General features: G+C 39.7%; 1 pseudogene; it reads right to left on the bottom strand.

Moving 5' to 3' along the window:
• Window positions 1–9,241: 9,241 nt before the first annotated feature.
• LOC102440323 lies at window positions 9,242–10,806 on the bottom strand (annotated as a pseudogene).
• Between the last annotated feature and the right edge of the window lie 9,824 nt (window positions 10,807–20,630).

Below are 20,630 nucleotides of genomic sequence, written 5' to 3'. Positions count from 1 at the left end.
TGTACCATGATCACCTGTACTGTGCACATAAAGAAACTTAGGCTAAGAATGATTGAAAATCTGTCAATTGATCGAATAGCTAAAAAAAGTCAGAACCAACACTTAAATGCAAATAATAGAAAGCCAATGTTATTTAGAGTCTATTGTCTCACCAAATGGGAACTCAGCACTTTCAGTATTTATAATGTAGTTTCTGTTAATACACAGGCATACAATTGCAGCAGTTTTCTTTCTGACCAAAGACATTTCTATCCCTCACCTTATGTTAATGTGGAAGTCATATTCTTTCCACTAGTGCTTTGAACCAGACAGTGACTTAGCCTGTCAGAGGGATTATTTGAATCTGAATCATGTACTGTCTTGATGTAGCTCTCTGACTGCCAGTGCTGGGTTAGCATGTTCTAAGACAAGAGGAATTGAAAATGAAGTGCTATGAAATTGAGACTTGCATACCTTCTAGACCTTCACAGCACTGCTTTGAACTAAGATTTCTATCCGATGAACTTCTATAGTAGTATCTAATTAGGCTGGCAGTGAATGAGCTCTTGAATAAAAAGGTCATGTTGAAGAGATTTTTGTTTTTTTGCCTTGTAGATTTTATAGCTCAGAAGGTTTGGAATTTATCATTTATAATAGGATTATAATGCCCTTTGATGAGTGTTGTTGGAATACTAGGTTCTTGTCATGTACCATAGAGATAATGTTCCCTGTATTTCTTACCAACTTGGTAGTTTGCATTTAAAGAATGTCAGAATTCATATACAGCCCCTTCCTAAAATAATTCAAATTATCTTTGGGATTGCATATCAAGTTTTATCATTTATCAGTTGAGATGTCTGAGAAAACTGTGGTATTTCTATTAAGGCAAATGCTACCATATTCACTTGATTTTTTATAATATTCAGAGTTAAGCTATTTTCTGGAACTCCTTAAGTTACTATAACTAAACAGGCTAAAATGTTATATGTGATGAACTACTAAGGACTTCATCTTGGATACTATGATGTTTTCTCACTAGATTTCTTAAATCCAATTTATCATTATTATAGTGACTTTTTTAAAGTGTTTTCTTTTTTCTTATACTGCCAGGTACCCTCACATTAAAATTTTTATTTAATCCTTCCTATAGATATAAATCTCTGAAGCAGGCTAACTGGGGCACTAGTCTATTTCTCAAATCCAGAAAGATAATAAGGACCAAGTATGCTGGGTGTCTGTTCATGTGCTCAAATCCCTCTTATTGTTAAAACTAGAGGCTCGGTGCATGTAATTCATGCACAGGAGGTAGGGGGGGTGCCCTTCAGCCCAGCCTGCACCCTCCCCTCGGGGGATGTCCGACTTCCGGTTTAGGCCCAATCCCCGGGATCATGCCTAAACAAGGAATCAGACATCCCTCTCACAATCCGGAACTGCTGGCTCCTAACTGCTCACCTGCCTGCCTGTCTGATTGCCCCTAACTGCCCCCCTGCCAGCCTGGTTGTCCCTAACTGCCCCCCCTGGAGGCCTGGTTGCCCCACTCAGACAGCTGTTCAGTTGTTTGGTTGTCCCTCACTAACCCCCCTGCCAGCCTGGTTGCCCCTGGTTGCTGTTCCGTTGTTACTGTGAGGGCATCCTGACCAATTTGCATATTACCCTTTTATTAGTATAGATGATCCCACCCAAGTGTAAGAAGTAACTGAATAGATTCAGGAAAACCCTGAGCTTTGTCAGAAGCTGACATTGGGAAATCATTTAACATTTCTATGACACATATGTGTTCTCTGACAGAAGGTGGCAGGGTAGTGATTAGTACAGTTTCTTTCTGGTCTGAAATTCTATGATTTTATTTCTAGTCAGATAATTACCCTAAACTTTCAGAAGTGAAAGTAGTAAATAGTTAGGTCTGGAGAGGGAAACGCAGTACCTGGAATTCGGGGATAGGAGAGATTAACTTTTAATGTAATATGCTTTTAGTGGTCTATGTGTTTACTTCTTTACCTTTAAGCTCTTATCATTTTTAAAGACTCTCTTTTGGAAGAATAATTTATGCTTTTAGTTATTCCCACCTTTTGTCTTAAATGCGTGAGAAGTCGCAGACCATTGAAATGGCTAATAATACCACCTATTGTTTTATGGCACTTTTCTTTATTTTCTGTGTGCAATATCTGTTTTTCTACTATAATCTTGTAACTGATAAATCATTGCTTGTAAGATGAAGATTTAGCCATTGGTTACCACTTTTCAACTTGGAAACACAATAAGTATATTATTAATTAAAATCTTACCCATACTCTTGTTTCTAGTATTAGAAAAATAAGTTTCATATTAGATTTCTCTGATAACTAAAATTATGCTGGAATTTCAGTGTAAAATTATAAACTCAAAAATAGAAGAAAATGCAGGCTTTGAGTAGATTTCATTAAAAGTGAGAAGGAATATACTTATGTTTTGAAGGACAGGGGAATTATATGCAAAAACATGTGACCTACAGTTCATTTTTCCACTAATTTTCCATGAATAATAGTTCCTTAGTTGTACATTTCAATGCGTATTACATCTCTCCAACCCTTGATGCTAGTCACTTTACCCCTTTTATTCCTAAAGGACATTGTATATGCAACCATTATTACATTTTCTAACTTTCTTTTAATTAATTATGTACTTAGAATTCTTTCCACTTGATTGTAAATTCTTCAAAGTAGAATGATTCTCATTCATATAAAATATTTGAAATATAATAAATAATATGTGAATTTAAGATATAATCTGATATGGTTAAGCCATACTGTGGTAGTTAATTTAAATTGATAAAAGTTTTTACATTTAAACAACAGTTGTAAAACATTTACAAAATTGTATTATAAGTATCAATGCAATTGATATATTTTGCTAGATGTGTGATCTTTCAACCCACAGATAATTTTAATGATGCTAAAAAATCAAATTACTTGGTCTATTCCCTTTTACTCTATATGCATGAATCTTTGATATATCCTTGTAAGAAAGTAGCATTTTTAAAGTATTTCAAGTATACTAATAATGCACTAGCTTTACTAATTTTAAAGACAATGGAGCTTGACAGTTTTGATGAATATTTGTTATATAACATTTTGTTCCTTCATGTAATTTACTAAACCATTTCTAATTAATCATAAATATTCAACCGAAGCATGAGACTGTCTGGAAGGTAAAGGAGAGAGGAAACAATGGTACAAGCTGTCACATTTTTACTAACAAGACAGTATTGAATACAAATTTTCATCTTAATTTTTATGTTTATTGATTAGAAAGAGAGATAGAGAAACATGGATTTGTTGTTCTGCTTATTGATGCATTCATTGATTGCCTCCTGTAGGTGCCTTGATGGGGTATGGAACCCATAACCTTGGTGTACCAGGACGACATCTTAAAAGAGCCATTCATCTTTGCTTACAACCCCATTACTTTAACTTAGTAATGTATTGAGAAGTACTGTATTTTTTCCATGTATAAGATGACCCCATATATAAGACCCCCCACTTTTCCAACCCAAAATTAAGAAATCAATATTTTAAACATAAGACAGAACACATTTTTCTTTTTTTTTTCTTTTTAAAATATATTTTATTGATTTTTTTACAGAGAGGAAGGGAGAAGGATAGAGAGTTAGAAATATCGATGAGAGAGAAACATCAATCAGCTGCCTCCTGCACACCCCCTTCTGGGGATGTGCCGGCAACCAAGGTACATGCCCTTGACCGGAATCAAACCTGGGACCCTTCAGTCCACAGGCCGACGCTCTATCCACTGAGCCAAACCGGTTCGGGCTGAACATATTTTTCTTAGTAATTACTGTAGGTAATGTTTATATACCAGTACTATGATATTATGCAGCATATCACTTTATTCAGCTTCTCTTGCATCACTGCTCTCTTCTTTATCATTATTAGTTCCAGACATATCAATTTCTTCAACTTCTATTGTATCACTGCTGTCTTCTGAGTCACTGTCTATATATGTGAGATCATCCTCATAAACTGGTGGCATTTTCTCAGCTAACTTTGTTCATGTTCTCATGGCCAACACTTCTCTCCTCATGAAATTGAAGCACCATTTTGCCTTTCCTGTAAAGTCAACAATGTTCATTTCACTTGCAAGCTTTTTGCCTGAAATTGAATAAGCTTGGTTGACACACATAAGCCACTCTGGTGCTGCTCCATAATCCAAATCTTAAGCCTCTGCTCCAAATTTGCCCATTTTGCTGGTTTTCCTGTTAAGGCCTTTTTTGGCATCTTAAGGAGTTGTTCTTCCTGTTTCCTCCACTGTCTGGTCATACATTCATTGGGAAGAGGTCCAACTTGTCTCTCTGCAGCTCTATCTCCATGCTCTTTTGCATAGCTGATTACATTCAGTTTGAATTTTGCAGAGTAAGACAATCGCTTACCGGTATTTATCTTTTTATTTTTTGACATCTTTATGGGCTCAGAATGCTCCAGTCCCTGTTGCATCTGCACACTCACCACCTCCACCTCCAATGGCATCAGCTGATGTCAGTAACAATAAGGCTCATGATTGTAGGAAGCCGGTTTGACAAGGTATGGGCAGCTACACCAGCACGGCTCCCTCCTTGGCTGACTTCAGTGTATAAGACGCCCCTCATTTTTCAGTCTAACAATTTTAGAGAAAAAACATTGCATCTTATACACGGAAAAATACGGTAATCTATGTTAACCTAGGCAAATAAGATATCAGGACATCACAGTGATATGGTGCTTCAGGAAGGTGATGAGTGAGGCCTTGTAATATAACAGTAAGAAAAAGATGATTTTATGTACTGCTTCCTCCCATTATTTTCACGTCCATAACTTTTTCAATTAAATTTCAACAAAAATGTCAAATCCAAAGTGGTTTCAGATTCCTCATCTGCCTTTTGTAAAATGACTCAGTGTGCCTGCTCTGGGAGCTACTTATTACAGTGTGTTGCTGAGTCTGCAATTCAATGAAGTCAGCAGTCTGGAAATTTTTTCAGATCTAGACCATTAATGTAAATTATTTTCTGCCTTTTCATAACTTTATTTCTTAAGCACTTGACAAAATTAGCATTTACTCCTTTAGATTAGGCCTAATGTGAGTTCTCACAAAACATGTAATAAGGTTGAAATTTCTATGACCCAGAGTTTTAGAGGCCAGTTAAAGTGGATTTTTTTTTATTACTTTTGTTCTCTATTTAAAACACTCAGCTATCTCTGTAGTTTTCTGTAGAACTTTTCTTTTTTTCTGTTTTATTATAGGAAGAAAAATGTGAATATACTATTTTATTTACTTTAGTTGATTTTTCACTTTCCTCAACTTCTAGACATTGCAAATAGGAATTGATATACCCACAGTCTATCTTGAGTTTATGTCTAAAGATAAATGTCTTTGTAATGTTTGGTGTATAATGGGTAGTCAATAAATATTTGCTGGATAAATTGTAGATTATGTAGGAAAGAAAGTATGCCAAATAATATAAGGAGACTGCTATACTTTTCTCATATTCTTAAATCAGCTACAGTATCTGCAATTAGTAACTTTAACACTATCAATGCCAGGTGATGTACAACTTCCTTACTTCATAAAATAACATTCAGATCTCACAGTTAGAAATGCTTTCTCATTCAGCAAAACAAATCTATTCTCTCTCTCTCTTCTCTTTCTCTCTCTCTCTCTCTCTCTCTCCCCCCCCCACACACACACACACACACATACACACAGGCACATCATAAAAAAACATTATTTTTATTATTTTTTATGCATTATAGCACTTCAGTGTTTGGCATTGGGCAATTGGGTGAATCTCTTGCTTCCCAAAAAAGTAATTTGAGAAAAAAATAGTTTATTTTCTTCTCTGGACAGCACTTGTCCTGAATATGGACCCAAGTCCTAAGGTACCCATTTTAATGCCAGTTTAAGGCTCATACCTAACAAAATTGAAAGACTTTGACTTTAATGAGATCTTTGAAACAACCAATTTTTTTTACCACCCTGCTTCCAATCATGTGATATAATGAATTGTCTGTATTTTGCACTAATTTGGTCAGTGAGTCTCATTTTTTTCCAGGAATATTCTAGCTAGTATAGTGTCTATTTTATCCAGTTTATTTAGATTTTGAGTTGATGCATGTGGTGATGAAATGTATATAGTGAATTTTTGGATAAATCCTTAAACAGTTTTCCTAATTACTAAGATTATGATGCATGTGCCCATTCAAAATTCAGTATTTAAATAAAATACTAGGAATGGATGGTTGGAGAGAGAGAGAGAGAGAGAGAGAGAGAGAGAGAGAGAGAGAGAGAGAGATTGGCCTTTAACTTCTAAACTGTAAATGGTAAATATAAACAATTTAAAACTTTACCACTTTGTTTAAGGTGCAGGACTTCCACTGGGCAAGATTTTATGTGCCTATGGCAGGGGTGGGCAAACTTTTTAACTCAAGGGCCACAATGGGTTCTTAAACTGGACCGGAGGGCCGGAACAAAAGCATGGATGGAGTGTTTGTGTGAACTAATATAAATTCAAAGTAAACATCATTACATAAAAGGGTATGGTCTTTTTTTTTTTTTTTTAGTTTTATTCATTTCAAACGGGCCGGATCCGGCCCGCAGGCCGTAGTTTGCCCACGGCTGGCCTATGGCCTACTTCAAGTAAAAAATAAATTGTGTTTAAAAAAGAATATGCCTTTCTTTTACAGTGTAAGTTAGTTTCCCCTAATTCTCAGTGGCCTAAATTGTATTCAGATACACAATTATTGCATTATTTTGGAAGTTTAAATTTATAATTTACTTTTTTTAACATTTATTTTCCATATATATGAACATAATTTTATCCTTTTTAACTTTTTACTAACATGACAATTTTAATCCACTCATTTGATTTGGTCCTATTACTTCTAATGCAGTTAATCTATCCCTTTGAAAAATAATGGGACATTATTGCAGCCTTTTGAAATTTGGGATTTATTTCAAACATTTTATTAAAAAAGAACTAATTTTAATATGATGGTTTATTTTAAAATATAAATTTGAGAATTATGATTTATCTGTTTCTTAGTTGATTTTTTCTTAAGATTTTGTTTTATTCAAATAAACTTTTCTATGTCTTTCCTAGTTTCTTTCTGAGCTCAAAGTCCATCTTGCTTCTCGTAAGTCATAACTCAGTTTGTCATGCCCTATTATTTAAGGGTTCTTTGTATTTCATTTTAACATTAGAAAGGTTTTGAATTCTGGGATTATACCTTAAGATACCCCTTGCCAGCACGGGTTTGGCTCAGTGGATAGAGCGTCAGCCTGCGGATTAAAAGGTCCCAGGTTCGATTCCAGTCAAGGGCATGTACCTTGGTTGCGGGCACATCCCCAGTGGGATATGTGCAGGAGGCAGCTGATCGATGTTTCTCTCTCATCGATGTTTCTAGCTCTCTATCCCTCTCCCTTCCTCTCTGTAAAAAATCAATAAAATATATTTTAAAAAAAAGATACCCCTCAACCCATAAGAGATTTCTGAAGATTATACCTTAAGAAATCTCTCAAAGTAAAAGTGAAACAGAAAGATGATTTGAAGAACCTGGAAGTGCTGTTCTCTATATCAGTCTTCCGCCCTCTGGTACCATTTACGATCCTGCACATTGTGAGAATGGCTGCTCTGTGCTTTCCTTCGCATTAGGTACAGCATTGCACAATACAAAGAGACACACGTTGGCACTTGCCTGCCAATCTGCTCCAGCTGCCTACAAATTTGGTTTATATTTTTGGAAGGAGACTTCATTCCTATGTGACCAAAACATTATAAAATCTTAAACAGTTTGGCAGCCTAACTTCTATATGACAAATTTTTTCAAACCCATAATCCTTCAATTTCCTTAAAAAATAATTGAACCAAAAGTAATAAAATTGTGCATTGAATGTGAACTTTTAATCACTTGTTTGAAGTCTTGTGTGTTTCTAGCTCATCATTCTCTTGTTCTAAGATGAAGAAATTCCGTTTTCTTTTGTGTTAATCATTCCTGGCAATCTTTTCTTTCTCGGAGCCAAGCTCTTCTAGATCCCTCTGGGACACTAGCTGCTTCAGCTGTTGTCCTTTGGCTAGTCCTTTGTATTTTTTCATTCACGTTACCTTAACTACCATTGTCCCCAAAGTGGTAGCAAAAATAAAGGAGAGAAAATCTGGCACAGCACTTACTGAATTATAACTACTCAGAAATAATGGGCACTAGGAATAGGAGTTATAGGCAATTATAATTTACTAGAGGCCTGGTGCATACAATTCATGCCCTGGCGGGGGTGGGTGGGTGTTCCTTAGCCTGGCATGCACCCTCTCTCAGTCCAGGACCCCTCAGGGGATATCAGTCTGCTGACTTAGGCCCGTTCCCCATGGAGAATGGGTCTAAGCCGATAGTTGGAAATCCCTCTCCCAGTCCAGGACCCTTTGCTCCTTACTGCCCGCCTGCTCACTGCTCCTTACCACTCAGCTTGCTGCTCCTTAGTGCTGCCATGGAGGCAGGAGAGGCTCCCGCCACTGTCACTGTGCTCACCAGCTGTGAGCCCTATCTTTCTGTGTAGTTGTCTGTAGGCCAACTGCTCTCTTCCTTCTCACTTAGAATGAGCAGCAGGTGAGGGCAGAGTGCCTGTGGTAGAATGCAGAGGGCTACCCAGAGCTGAGGGGAGTGGCCGGGCCCACAGGGTAAGAGATGGATACAGAGGACGCTATCTCACTCAATTGTGGGGTGGGCTGGCTGGCCTTCATCTGCCTGACCCCACCCAGGGAGGGACCAAGCAGGGTGTATGCCTCTCCATTTTCCATCCTTCCATCTGTGACACCTGTCACCCTTGTCACCCTCCCCCAAAGTGAGTTTATCTCAATCCCTGAATGTAAAAGGGCACAGAGGTGGGGGGGGGGCATCCACTCCAGTGCCCCCTGATTCCCAGCAGGACCTGGTCAACCAGACCTGATCTCAGGATGTTGGCCACAGCTGTAGAACATAGATCTGTTTCAAGATAAGTTGGGAATGCAGACTTTCGTATGAGCCCCAATTCCAAAAGGTGGCAGTTTATTCACATTGTGGCAAAGACACCTTCAAGGGTAACATAAGTGGGTAAAGTCAGGGCCAAACCGGGCCATTTCCTCATCCAATCTATGAGATGCATGGACAGAACCAAGTCTCAGCTCTTTACAGGACAACTTCCGGAGTTTTTATTAAGCCTAAAGTACAGTAGTCTGTCTCCATTCTTGTTCTTTGGGATATTTTCATCATTGGATAAAAGGATACGTACATTGGGCCAATCCTCTTGAGATACAATATTCCAGTTGCACCCATGTGACGACAACATTGCCCCTCAGAGGGAGGAAGCCGACAGATGGGGAGCAGGGAATTCTGAAAACCAAAGCGATGACAGAGATGATAAACCTTTCCTTCAAGTGTCTGACACCCCACTTCAGGCGGCCTGAAGTCCAGGCGTCTCCTGGACCTTTACCACTTGATGTCCTGGCAGGATGCCCTGGGCCCTGCTTGGCGGTGTGCAGGGCCGCCTGGGCCCAGGGGGAGTTGCCCCTCTGCCCCAGCCACTCCTGGTACAGCTCATGCACATGGGCGCTGGTCTCCGGGGGCCACACCGGGATGGCAGCATAGTTATCTTACATCTGCCACAGCAGTGCCCTGTCTGCACACCTGTCGTCCGCCTGGGCCTGGCCCCTGCCGCTTAGGCATGCCTGGTGCAGGCCAGGACCTCCACGAAGTGGCAGGGGAGCTTGCCCCTCTACAGCCTCAGGACCACTTCTGGATGTTTTGAAAGCCATAGCAGCCTCAAAGCGTAGCAGAACCTCTCCGTCCCTTTCAAGGGTGACCTCCTGGAAGTCTTTGTTCCTCAGGGTGCGGTAGGTGAGCACTCCCACGTCCTCATTGAACAGCTCCTTGGCCATGTGCCTGAAGATGTGCACCAGGTACCTGTCGGAGCTGGAACCCTCGTGGAGCCTCACCTCCTCCTCCTTCATGTCTCCAAACCGAGTGTCCATGGCTGCATCATTTGAGGTGAGGTCACTTTGCTCCATCATCTGGACAATTTCACCTGAGGTTAACATGCAGTCAGCATCCTGGGAACTACGTAAAGCTGTGGGAACATCTTCTCAAAGGGCTGCCAGTTTCTTGTCATAACACGGGGCCACAATGATGTGGAAAATCTTGTCTGGGGACAGGTTCTGCCTGTCCCGAGAGCCCATGATCTGTTGGGGAGACTTGGCCGTGCAGAGGTCAGGGGTGATGGGGTGACCCAGCACACGCTCTGCATATCTGTCCCAGCCGGGGCAGGCGGAGGTCAGCATGGGTAGCCAGGGCTCTTCCTCATGGTGCTGGCAGTACCGACGCACAAATTCCTTCTGACTCTCCAGGATGCTGAAGTCCGCAACTATCTTCATGTCAAAGACAGTGTGCCCCAAGGCTTTTGCGAAAGCCGCAGAGCCTTCAGGACGCACCAGTGACACTGAGGCTGAATTTAGCAGAAAATTAAGGTATAGACTAAGGACACACGGACACTGCCAGCACTTTGTGCTGTGAGGTATCACATTTCTTATTAAGGTTCAGAACACAGAAGAAGTCCTTGGTGTTCTGTTGAGAAACTTGGGCTCCTTCCTTTGCTGTCACACAACTGTCACACGCCAGGCAGTCACTCAGAAATATCTTGGCATTGGCCAACTTATGGAATGCTCCCTTCTCTCTGTTCTCCTGAGCCGTACTCTAGACATTGACCGTGGCATTCTCTTGGTCATCAGTTTTTGTTTTTTTTACTACAATCCTTCCGTGTGCACTGATCACACTTCATCTGGAGCGGGGCAGACGGGGGCTGGCTCGAGTGACCTGGAGGAAGCACTGGGAGAGCAGTCAGTCACCGCTGGTCGCCCCTGGTGCTGCTGGTGGTATCCTTTCTTCCTAGGGGAGCATCTAGGGAGGGGAAGCGGCCACAGTGCCCGAGGCCGAGTTCCAGGAGGCCAGCAGCGCTCTTGGGATTGTGCCAGAGGCGCTGGTCTGTTGGTGCCTGGCCCGTCCTCTGGAGATTGAACCTATGGGACTACTAAGGAAGCCAGTCCCCAGTTCCGCCCCACCTCCATCACCAATTGATTGGAGTCTGAGGGCCAGGAGGAGGGACCAAGAGGCCTGCCTTCCAGCTGCTCACCAGTCCCCCGGCCACTCACTCCAGTTCCCTGTTAACCATCCCCTGATCAATGGGAGCCTGTGGGCCAGGGTAGCGACCAAGCAGTCTGCCTTCTGCCCAAAATGTCGTTGCTGCCATGAATTCACTGGAGCCTGAGGGACCCCGGTTCCCCTATTAGCCATCCCCCAATCAATGGAGCCTGAGGGCTAGGGGATGAACTGGTCATCCATTTGATCGTTAGGGACCCTGGGTTTTTATATATTAGGATGATTGGATAATGCTACTTTTGGGTGCTTTCTGTGTCATTAGGTTTTCTTCCCTTAATATTTGTTAGCAAAATTTACCCTATCTCTTTAGTTTTTCCTCTATTGTTTTATCTCTACTCCAGTTCAGCTCAGCACAGAAGTATTGTTTTTTAATCTAATATACAAAGGTGCTTATTCAAATAGGTTTGTCTTCAGAATACTGTGCACTGTTTTTTAAATATTTGATTCCCAACACCACCCTAGATTTGCAGAAACATTTAACTGTTCTATATATAAACATGGAGACACGATTGAAGTAATTGAAATACATCAAAGAACAGCCTAGCATCCTTATCTGTGGATCTTTGTTTTAGGGACAGGCACAAGGACAGAAATCTAGTTGGAATTTCTATTTGTAGAACACTACTGCAGAGCAAGAATGCTGCCCTAGATGTTTAATTGCAGCTCCCGATTAAAAAAAATACAGGATACAGGGTGGGCTTAGAGGATATTACACACTCAATCTCATCATTAGAAAATAATATTAATAATACCATCTTATCATTAGAAAGAAATATTAATAATACCATCTTCATTGCTTTTCAAGTTCTTGTGATTATTAAAAATTACTTGACTAAAACTTTAAAGCTGGTAAGTATTGTTTTTCACTATGACTACCTTAAAAAACACACAAGTGTCAAAAGAGAATATGGAATCATATTTCATAATCTAGTCAAATGTGACATATGAAAGTTGTGGAGAAAAATAGTCAGATATAGCTAGAAGTAGATTAACATGTAGGAAAAGTTTTACATAGCACAGGATTCCAGATCAAAAGAAGGTTAAAGAAGATATTCTAGAAGACCTTTGACATGAATATAGTTGCATTTGCATATATCAGGGGTCCTCAAACTATGGCCCGCAGGCCACATGCAAATACAAATATTGTATTTGTTCCCGTTTTGTTTTTTTACTTCCAAATAAGATATGTGCAGTGTGCATAGGAATTTGTTCATAGTTTTATTTTTTAAACTATAGTCTGGCCCTCCAACGGTCTGAGGGACAGTGAACTGGCCCCCTGTTTAAAACGTTTGAGGACCCCTGGCATATATATTCAATTCCTTTTATTTTCAAATGAGCAACACTGGAAGATGAACAGCAGGGGGTGAACTATATTGATTACAATTTAAAAAAAAAATGGGAATCATGACCTTGGTTAGGCCCAGTGCATGGATTTGTGCACACTGAAAGAAATATTTTAGAGGCCAGGAAGGGACTGCAGGAGGTTGGCCCCAGGGTGTGTCTGGCCCATCTCTCCCAGTTCCGATCACCTGGACTCCAGCAGCAAGCTAACCTACTGGTGGGAGCGTCTGCCCCCTGGTGGTCAGTGCGCGTTACAGTGACTGGTCAATGGTTGAACAAAAGGTTGGACTCAGTATATTAGGCTTTTATATATATGGATACATTTTGCTTTTCAATTTAAAATTGAACATAGCAGTTTTTATAAAGTTATAACAGATGGTTGAACTTCCAAAAGCTCAACATTTGTCTTTGCTGAAAGTATAAGTGCTTTGTTTCTCAGGTAGTGTTTTTGTATCTGAGGGCATTTTGCTTGTTCAATTGTATTTAGTTTCAGCAATGTAGTTGAATTCAGATATTACCTTTTTTTCTGAGGTATTCATTTTTTTTTCTCCTTAGCTTTTCTTACCTTTTATTTTCTTTAGTATTTATCTAGTGGAATGTACCACTTTTGGGATCACAAAGACCTTGGTTCAATCTGGTTTCACCAGCTCTAGCCAAAATATCTTGAACAATTAACCTCTTTAAGTAGATTTCCTCATTTATAAAATGAGAAAAATAAAAGTACTGCGTCATAAAATTAGTCTGAGGATTAAATAAGAGAATGAATGGGAACAATTAGCTGAAAATGTATCACCAAGTAAGTAATCAATAAATGAGTTCAATTACTCTTGTAAATATTGGCCTTTGCTTAGAGATTTAAAGTAAAATCTGGCACAGATTGAGTTTTTTGAGTTCAAGTGTGTAGCTGATATTTATAATCATTATGAGATGTCAGACATTCTGCTTTTTCATTCTTAATACTTAAAGTGTGAACACAGATAAATGCATTCAATAATTACATGTTGAAAGAATCAGTACGTTGAACATATATATGCAATTATTGATAGGATATTATCCTCACTTAGCTTCTTACATGATGAAGGTATTATGACAAATGGCAAATTAAATTTATTTAAGCAAGTATTATAAACACAGCAAGTATACAGCCTATGGATAGTTTAAAAATACTTTCCTAAAATATATTCCTATTACTTTGTGATAACTGTGGTCTACGCATGTTAAATACCGATAAAGGCCTGGAGAAAGTTCATGAGACTAAAGTATGTAATATATCTTAACTCATCTCTGAAGGCTTCTTTCCACATTTCACATTATGCAACTTACACATTTTTCCTTAAATAAGCCCTCCATGATAATCCAACCCCACTTTCTCTTCATACGTCAGGAATTTCTATCTATCTAATTTGATGATGACATGCAACAGGAACATCTCCTTCCTCCTTATCCTGGTATATCTTTACTTATACTCTCCTTTGTCTCAGAAAATGGAATAGATCCTCTGCTTAAATCAAAACACAATAACTCTTTTCTTAATCTCATTTACTCTCTTATCTTCTAGGATCCTGCTCTATCAATTGGCTCTTATTTCTGTCTGCATTTTTAATATTCCCATTACCAATGTATTCATTAGTTAACCATAAAAACATGTCCATGACCCAGTATTATACTGAAAAAAGGTAACCTTCATACTTTATCTCTAAAGTTATTGTATTACCTCTTCCTTTTTTTCTATGATTTATAAGCTATTAAAAGGTTTCTTGCTATGTGTGTTTCCCTAGTAACATTTAGCCTTTAACCCATTATGTTTGTACTAGAGGCCCGTTGCAGGATTCCTGCAAGAATAGGGCTTCACTCCCATCTCTGGGGCTCCTACCCCACCCTTCTCTGTGGCTCCTACCCTGCCCGTCTCTGCAGCTCCTACCCCGCCCGTCTCTGCTACCTCGGCTCCGATGCTTGGCTTCCTTCTACAGTGTCTTCAGTCTTCGCTTCCAGCCAGTATACGCAAATTAGCCGCCATCTTTATTGGCGGTTAATTTGCATATCGTGCTGATTAGCCAATGGGAGGCATAGCAAAGGTATGGTCAATTACCATGTTTGTCTATTATTAGATAGGATTATGACTCACCTTTCAGGTTCCTCTATCTTTCTCTCACTCTCCAAATGCAGATGTTCCTTAGTTAATTGTTTTTGACCCACAACTATTTGTTATATGCTCCCTCTTATATACTAGTACTACATAAGTTTTATCATCCCAATAACTCTGCATCCTGAATTAAATTGTGTAATAGTAAGCTGTCATTCCTTTCCTTTCAATCCTATCTACTTCCACTTTCTTAAGTTAAATTTTCATGTTGTAAAAGTCTACTACCTGGATGTTCTTTTGGTACCTAAAACTGAAAATTGGCTATGTCTTCTGTTTTTCACACACACACACACACACACACACACACACACACACACACATTCTCCAGATAATAATTTCTTTTTCCTTAAAGTTTTCAGGCATCAAATTATCTCCTAATTCTCTCCACATTTTTTACACAGGCATTATATTCAAAGGTATACTAATTGCCCCATGTAATACACCCACACAATTTGGAATGATCCTGAACATCTCTTGGAAAATAATTCTCTCTAAAGCTACCAATAATGAAGTTTTAGAACTTCTATCATCTATTATGTCTTATCTATTCCTATGGCTATTTTCCTAGCTCAGGTTTACATTGCTTGGGCTATTATTTTCCTCACTCACCTCACCATATATCTATATTCATATTCTTGTTGTTGTGCCTCAAATGAGCTGCAGCAATTACTGTGTGAACTTGTAATTAACCCAGCTATGTCAGAGTCCCTATCCAAAAACCAGTGAAAAAACAGTAATTCTTAGGGAGTTTTAAATGATATATAATATTCTATATAATAAAAGGGTAATATGCAAATAGACCAAATGGCAGAATGACTGGTTGCTATGATGCTCACTGACCACCAGGAGGCAGATGCTTAATGCAGGAGCTGCCCCTTTGTGGTGAATGCACTCCCAAAGGGGGAGCACGCTCAGCCAGAAGCCGGGTTCACACGACTGGCGAGTGCAGCGGCGATGGCAGAATTCTTTCCTGCCTCCATGGCAGTACTAAGAATGTCTGACTGCCGGCTTAGGCCTGCTCCCCGCCATCAGTTGGACATCCCTCAAGGGCTCCCAGATGGTGAAAGGGCGCAGGCTTAGGGACACCCTTCCCCCAATGCACGAATGTCGTGCACCAGGCCTCTAGTTATATATAATACTAAACAGGTATGTGTGTCTCAGGCAGTGTGTTTGTTTGTATTTGTGGAGATAGATAGATAGATAGATAGATAGATAGATAGATAGATAGATATAGATATAGATATATGTATCTTTAGGCACATGTAAGCATTTAATAAATATTGTTACCTCATGTTATTGTCATAGAATATTTATCAGTCAGCTCCATTATTCTGCAATCTATTTTCTGTAGTTGTATGGGCTTTATCTTTCTGCATTGCAATGTTAAATTTGTCCTCAACTTATTGAAAATATTGAAAGGGTTTACATTGTGCTATAGAGTAATGTGAAAGCATGTTTGTCTAAAATTACAGCCCTCTATAATTTGATCTTCATCAAGTATAAACTTATCTAATACTTTTCATTTTTCCCCTCAAATTTAATTCAAATTGAATTTGTGATTATTCTCTACTTTGTGTTATGGTTTGTTACTTCCAAGGGAATTTTTGGCCCCAGATAAGCTTCCAATTTAGAAATTGTATCAAAGTCTAAACAAGACCAGATAAAATGCTAAATAAATAAATAAATAACCTAGATGACATCTTTACTGACCCTGAATTTTCATTACATTTGATTGGTGTCTTTATTGGGTGAATCTTTATACATTATGTTGTAGAGCACTTATTTAGGATACTACTTATTTAGGATACTAGAGGCCTGGTGCATGACATTCGTGCACTTGGGGATGGGGGTCCCTCAGCCCAGCTTATGCCCTTGTCTGGTAGCCTTGAGGGATGTCTGACTTAGCACTGCCGTGGAGGTGGGAGAGGCTCCTACCAATGCTGCTGCGCTCGCCAGCAGTCAGCCAGGCTTCTGGCTGAGCAGCGCTCCCCCTGTGGGAGCACACAGACCACCAGGGGGCAGCTCCTGCATTGAGCTTCTGCCCCCTAGGGTCAGTGCACATCCTAGCAACAAGTCATTCTGCTGTTTGGTCAATTTGCATATTAAGCTTTTATTATATAGGATATTACACAGTAAAAACATAGTGCATTTAATAACATAATACATTCATGAAACCCTTGAGTAAAATCATAAATAAGTCAAAATAGGCTAGGCTTGAAATCTAATAATATGATATTTGATAAAACATATCTTTCAGCTCTTGCAAAGATGTATAAATAAGTGATACTAAGCTATAATTAATCTATACATTTTATTTCAAAAGCAATATTTATTCACTGAGAAGTTATCTTTAATTATAAAATAAGAACCTCAAAGTTCTACAAGTAGGTGACTATAATAATTTCCAGAATAATGAAAGTTGGTTTTTACATATGATTTTAAAGGTGGGCTCTAAATATATGTCTTGAACTTTACAATGAAAAATATAAGGTAGTTTTAAAATAGTCCTTGAACAGTATATATTCAAATTGTAAAACTAGCATGGTCATTATAGAAGGGAACAGAAAGAATAAAGAATGTCACCAGAAATCTCATGAGCCAGATAAAACTACAGTAACATGTTGGTATCTGTGACTGTCCACGTCTCTTCTCTTTATTTCTTCATATTTCCAGCTCTCTATTGATGCCACTTTCTTTCAACACACAGATGCAAACACACACACACACACACACACACCGAACTATGGAATACTAAAGTAGTTCCATAAGGTATGACTATAGCATAACATGAAAAGTAGAATGTTAAGAGAATTTGGAGATACAAGGAGGGAGGCTGTATGCTTCCTAAAGGACTTAGTTTTAATCTGGGGACATTGGAGATTTTAAGTAATAGATTATATAATTTGATTCTGATGTCAGTGAGGTGTTTCGAAAATTTTATTTTTATTAAAAAAAAAAGGTTTTGCCACAGCCTAGAGAATGAATTGAAAAGGAACAGCTGTGACTGTTGGCAAGCAGCCAAGTCAAAAGGTTGTCACTGCAATGTCGATTAGAAGTAATGAAAGCCTGGAACACAGCAGAGTCAATAGCAGTGGGGACGGCAGGTGGGAATCATATTTGTGAATTTATAGAGTTAGATCTGATGGGATTAGGTGCCAGTTAGATGTGAATTTTAAGGAATATAGGGGAATAAGGATAATTCCTAGATATTTGGATCAGTTGACCAAATAGATGGTAATGACCTTTCTTGAGATCAGGTACATAGAAGAAGAAAAAAGAGGAAGATGGCTTCACTTCTAAACCTGTTCAGTTTGTTGTGCCTATGAGATATGTAAGTGATAATGTCCAATACAAATTTGGATATGTGGGTCTGTAGTTTATCTTTGAATCAAAGAAAAAGACTATACACACATACACAAATATACACACAGAGGATATTTGGTACTGTGTTCATAAGTGCATCTAACTGGAGAATTTTAGTTTTAACAAATAGCTCTTTCATCCTATATAATAAAAGCCTAATATGCAAATTGTCCCCTTGACCAGGAAATCGACCAGGGGGTGGGGCTGGCTGGCCAACCGCCTGTGGCCCCTTCCCCGGCCAGTGGGGGCAGGAAGCCGGGAGAAGGGAGGCCCCATCCGGCAGCCGCTAGGGACCCTACCGTGCATGAATTTTGTGCACTGGGCCTCTAGTTTCAAATAATAAAATCTTAGCATGTGTGTGTGTCTGTGTTTGTATGTGTTTGTGTGTGTGCCCAAGAGTAGGTAATAGTTCACCTACTTTTGTTTTAATCCTGGATGTTTATATTATAACTAGAGGCCTGGTCTACAAAATTCATGCACAGGGGCGGGGTTGGTCCCCTCAGCCCAGCCTGCACCCTCTCCAATCTGGACCACTCAGCGGATGTCCAACTGCCTGTTTAAGCCCTGATCTTGGGGATTGGGCCTAAACCAGCAGTCGGACATCCCTCTCACAATCCTGGACCACTGGCTCCTAATCGCTCACCTGCCTGCCTACCTGGTCGCCCCTAACTGCCCTCACCCTGCCGGCCTGATCGCCCCTCACTGCCTCTGCATGCCTGCCTGATTGCCCCTAACTACCCCCCCCCCCACCGGCCTGGTTGACCCTAACTGCCCCATCCCTGCTGGCCTGGTCGCTCCTAACTGCCCACCCCCGCCATCCTGGTCACACCTTACTGCCCCACCCCTGCCAGCCTGGTCGCCCCAACTGCCCCCCTCTGCCGGCCTAGTCACACCTTAGTGCCCCCCTGCCAGCCTAATCACCCCCAACCGCCCCCCCGCCAGCCTGGTCACCCCCAACTGCCCCCCCTCTGGCCTGGTCACAACTGCCCCCTGCTGGCCTGGTCACCCCACGCAGCCTGCTTGTTCAGTCATTTGGTCACCCCTCACTAACCCCCCTGCTGGCCTGGTTGCCCCACGCATCCTGCTTGTTCAGTCATTTGGTCGTCCCGCACTATCCCCCCTGCTGGCCTGGTCATAGACAGCCATCTTGTGAGGGTGTGATGGTCAATTTGCATATTACCTCTTTATTATATAGGAGGATATTCTTTCAAGAATATCTTTCAATAATATATGCTTATTTTGTTGTGATAATGAAATTTATTTATTGTTTACATGGAAAATATTTTACACAAAAGTTATTTCTAAAATAAAATATTTAAAGGTCTTTAAAATGGTATTTTCAATTGGAATTTTATGCATGCTGCTTTTGTTTGATGTAACTATCTAGTTTCCTAGTGCTATAGACTTAATTATCTGCTAGAAATTTATCTGCCATTATTCCTAATCAATTCTCACAAAAATCTACTGTAAAAACTGGATAATTTTCTCAAAGATTAGAAAAATATTAAAATTTACAATTTAATTATTTATCAAATAAAAATAATCTTAAATCCCTTTTGGAGTTAATTATTTTAAAATATGTCCTGACAACTTGATGTTGATTTGGGTTTTTTTGTTTGTTCGTTTTTGTTTTTGGTGAGCCCGGGTGCAAGGGTGATTTCTTTCCCCGGTTCTCATCGAGACAGATTTGAAAAATGAAGCCATGGACTAAAAGTGGTAGGTGAGAAGTACAGAAACTTTATTGCAAGCAGATACTACCTCTAAAACTCTAATCCTAAATTTCTAATTCTAAGACTGTCTCTCCTGGGAAGGAGAGACAGAGGGGTCCCCTAAAGAGGGTGGCCACTGTTCTCTTTGTCTTGAGGATTTATATCCTAGAGACCACACTTTCCCTCATTGTGCCTTTCCACCTTGGGACTTCAGCCTTGTAATCAGTTCCCATGGCCCCTAAATCCACATTTCTTTTTAGTCATCTCATCTCTTCAGGTTGGAGTTGCTTTTGTTTTCCCTTATGGCTTTCCCAGTTGCTCCGGTCAGGGCTGCTTTTGATCTAACTTTTGGTTGCCTTAATTGCTCAGGCCAGAGATACCTCTGTCCTTGGTTTATGGCTGTTTTAATTGCTCAGTCCAGCGATGCCTCTATCCTCCCTGGACACCCCCTTCCTGCCAGCCTAATTAAGCTAGCTAGCTAACCCTTATCAATGTAAACTAACTTACTGTGGTATAAGAACATTTAGAAGAGCAACACACCTGTTAATTACTTCTAAAAGTACTTTTCTTCATCAGTGAAGGTAGTTTTTAAAAAGGATTATAGATATTCATATCCTTAGAAAAGTATAAGATTTTCATAGCTTATTGCATTTTGACAAACTGAACTTACCCATGGACCCAACACATATGTCAATAAACAGAACACGTATATTATTATTTGGGGGAAAAATTACACTGTAATTTGATATGTACATATTGAATTTCATTGTATTCTGCCAGTATTTTTAAAGGCAAGAGCACTTTAAAGCAAGGAATGTTGTACTGAGAAAAACCTGAAAAAAGTCAAATTCTAAAAGAGCATTAGAGAGAAGTTTACTCAAACGCACCCTG

The sequence above is a fragment of the Myotis lucifugus genome, unplaced genomic scaffold (assembly GCF_000147115.1).
Source record: "Myotis lucifugus unplaced genomic scaffold, Myoluc2.0 scaffold_326, whole genome shotgun sequence".
Lineage (NCBI taxonomy): Eukaryota > Metazoa > Chordata > Mammalia > Chiroptera > Vespertilionidae > Myotis > Myotis lucifugus.
The sequence above is the reverse complement of the archived record's forward strand: the minus strand, read 5'-3'. Positions and strand labels throughout refer to the sequence as shown.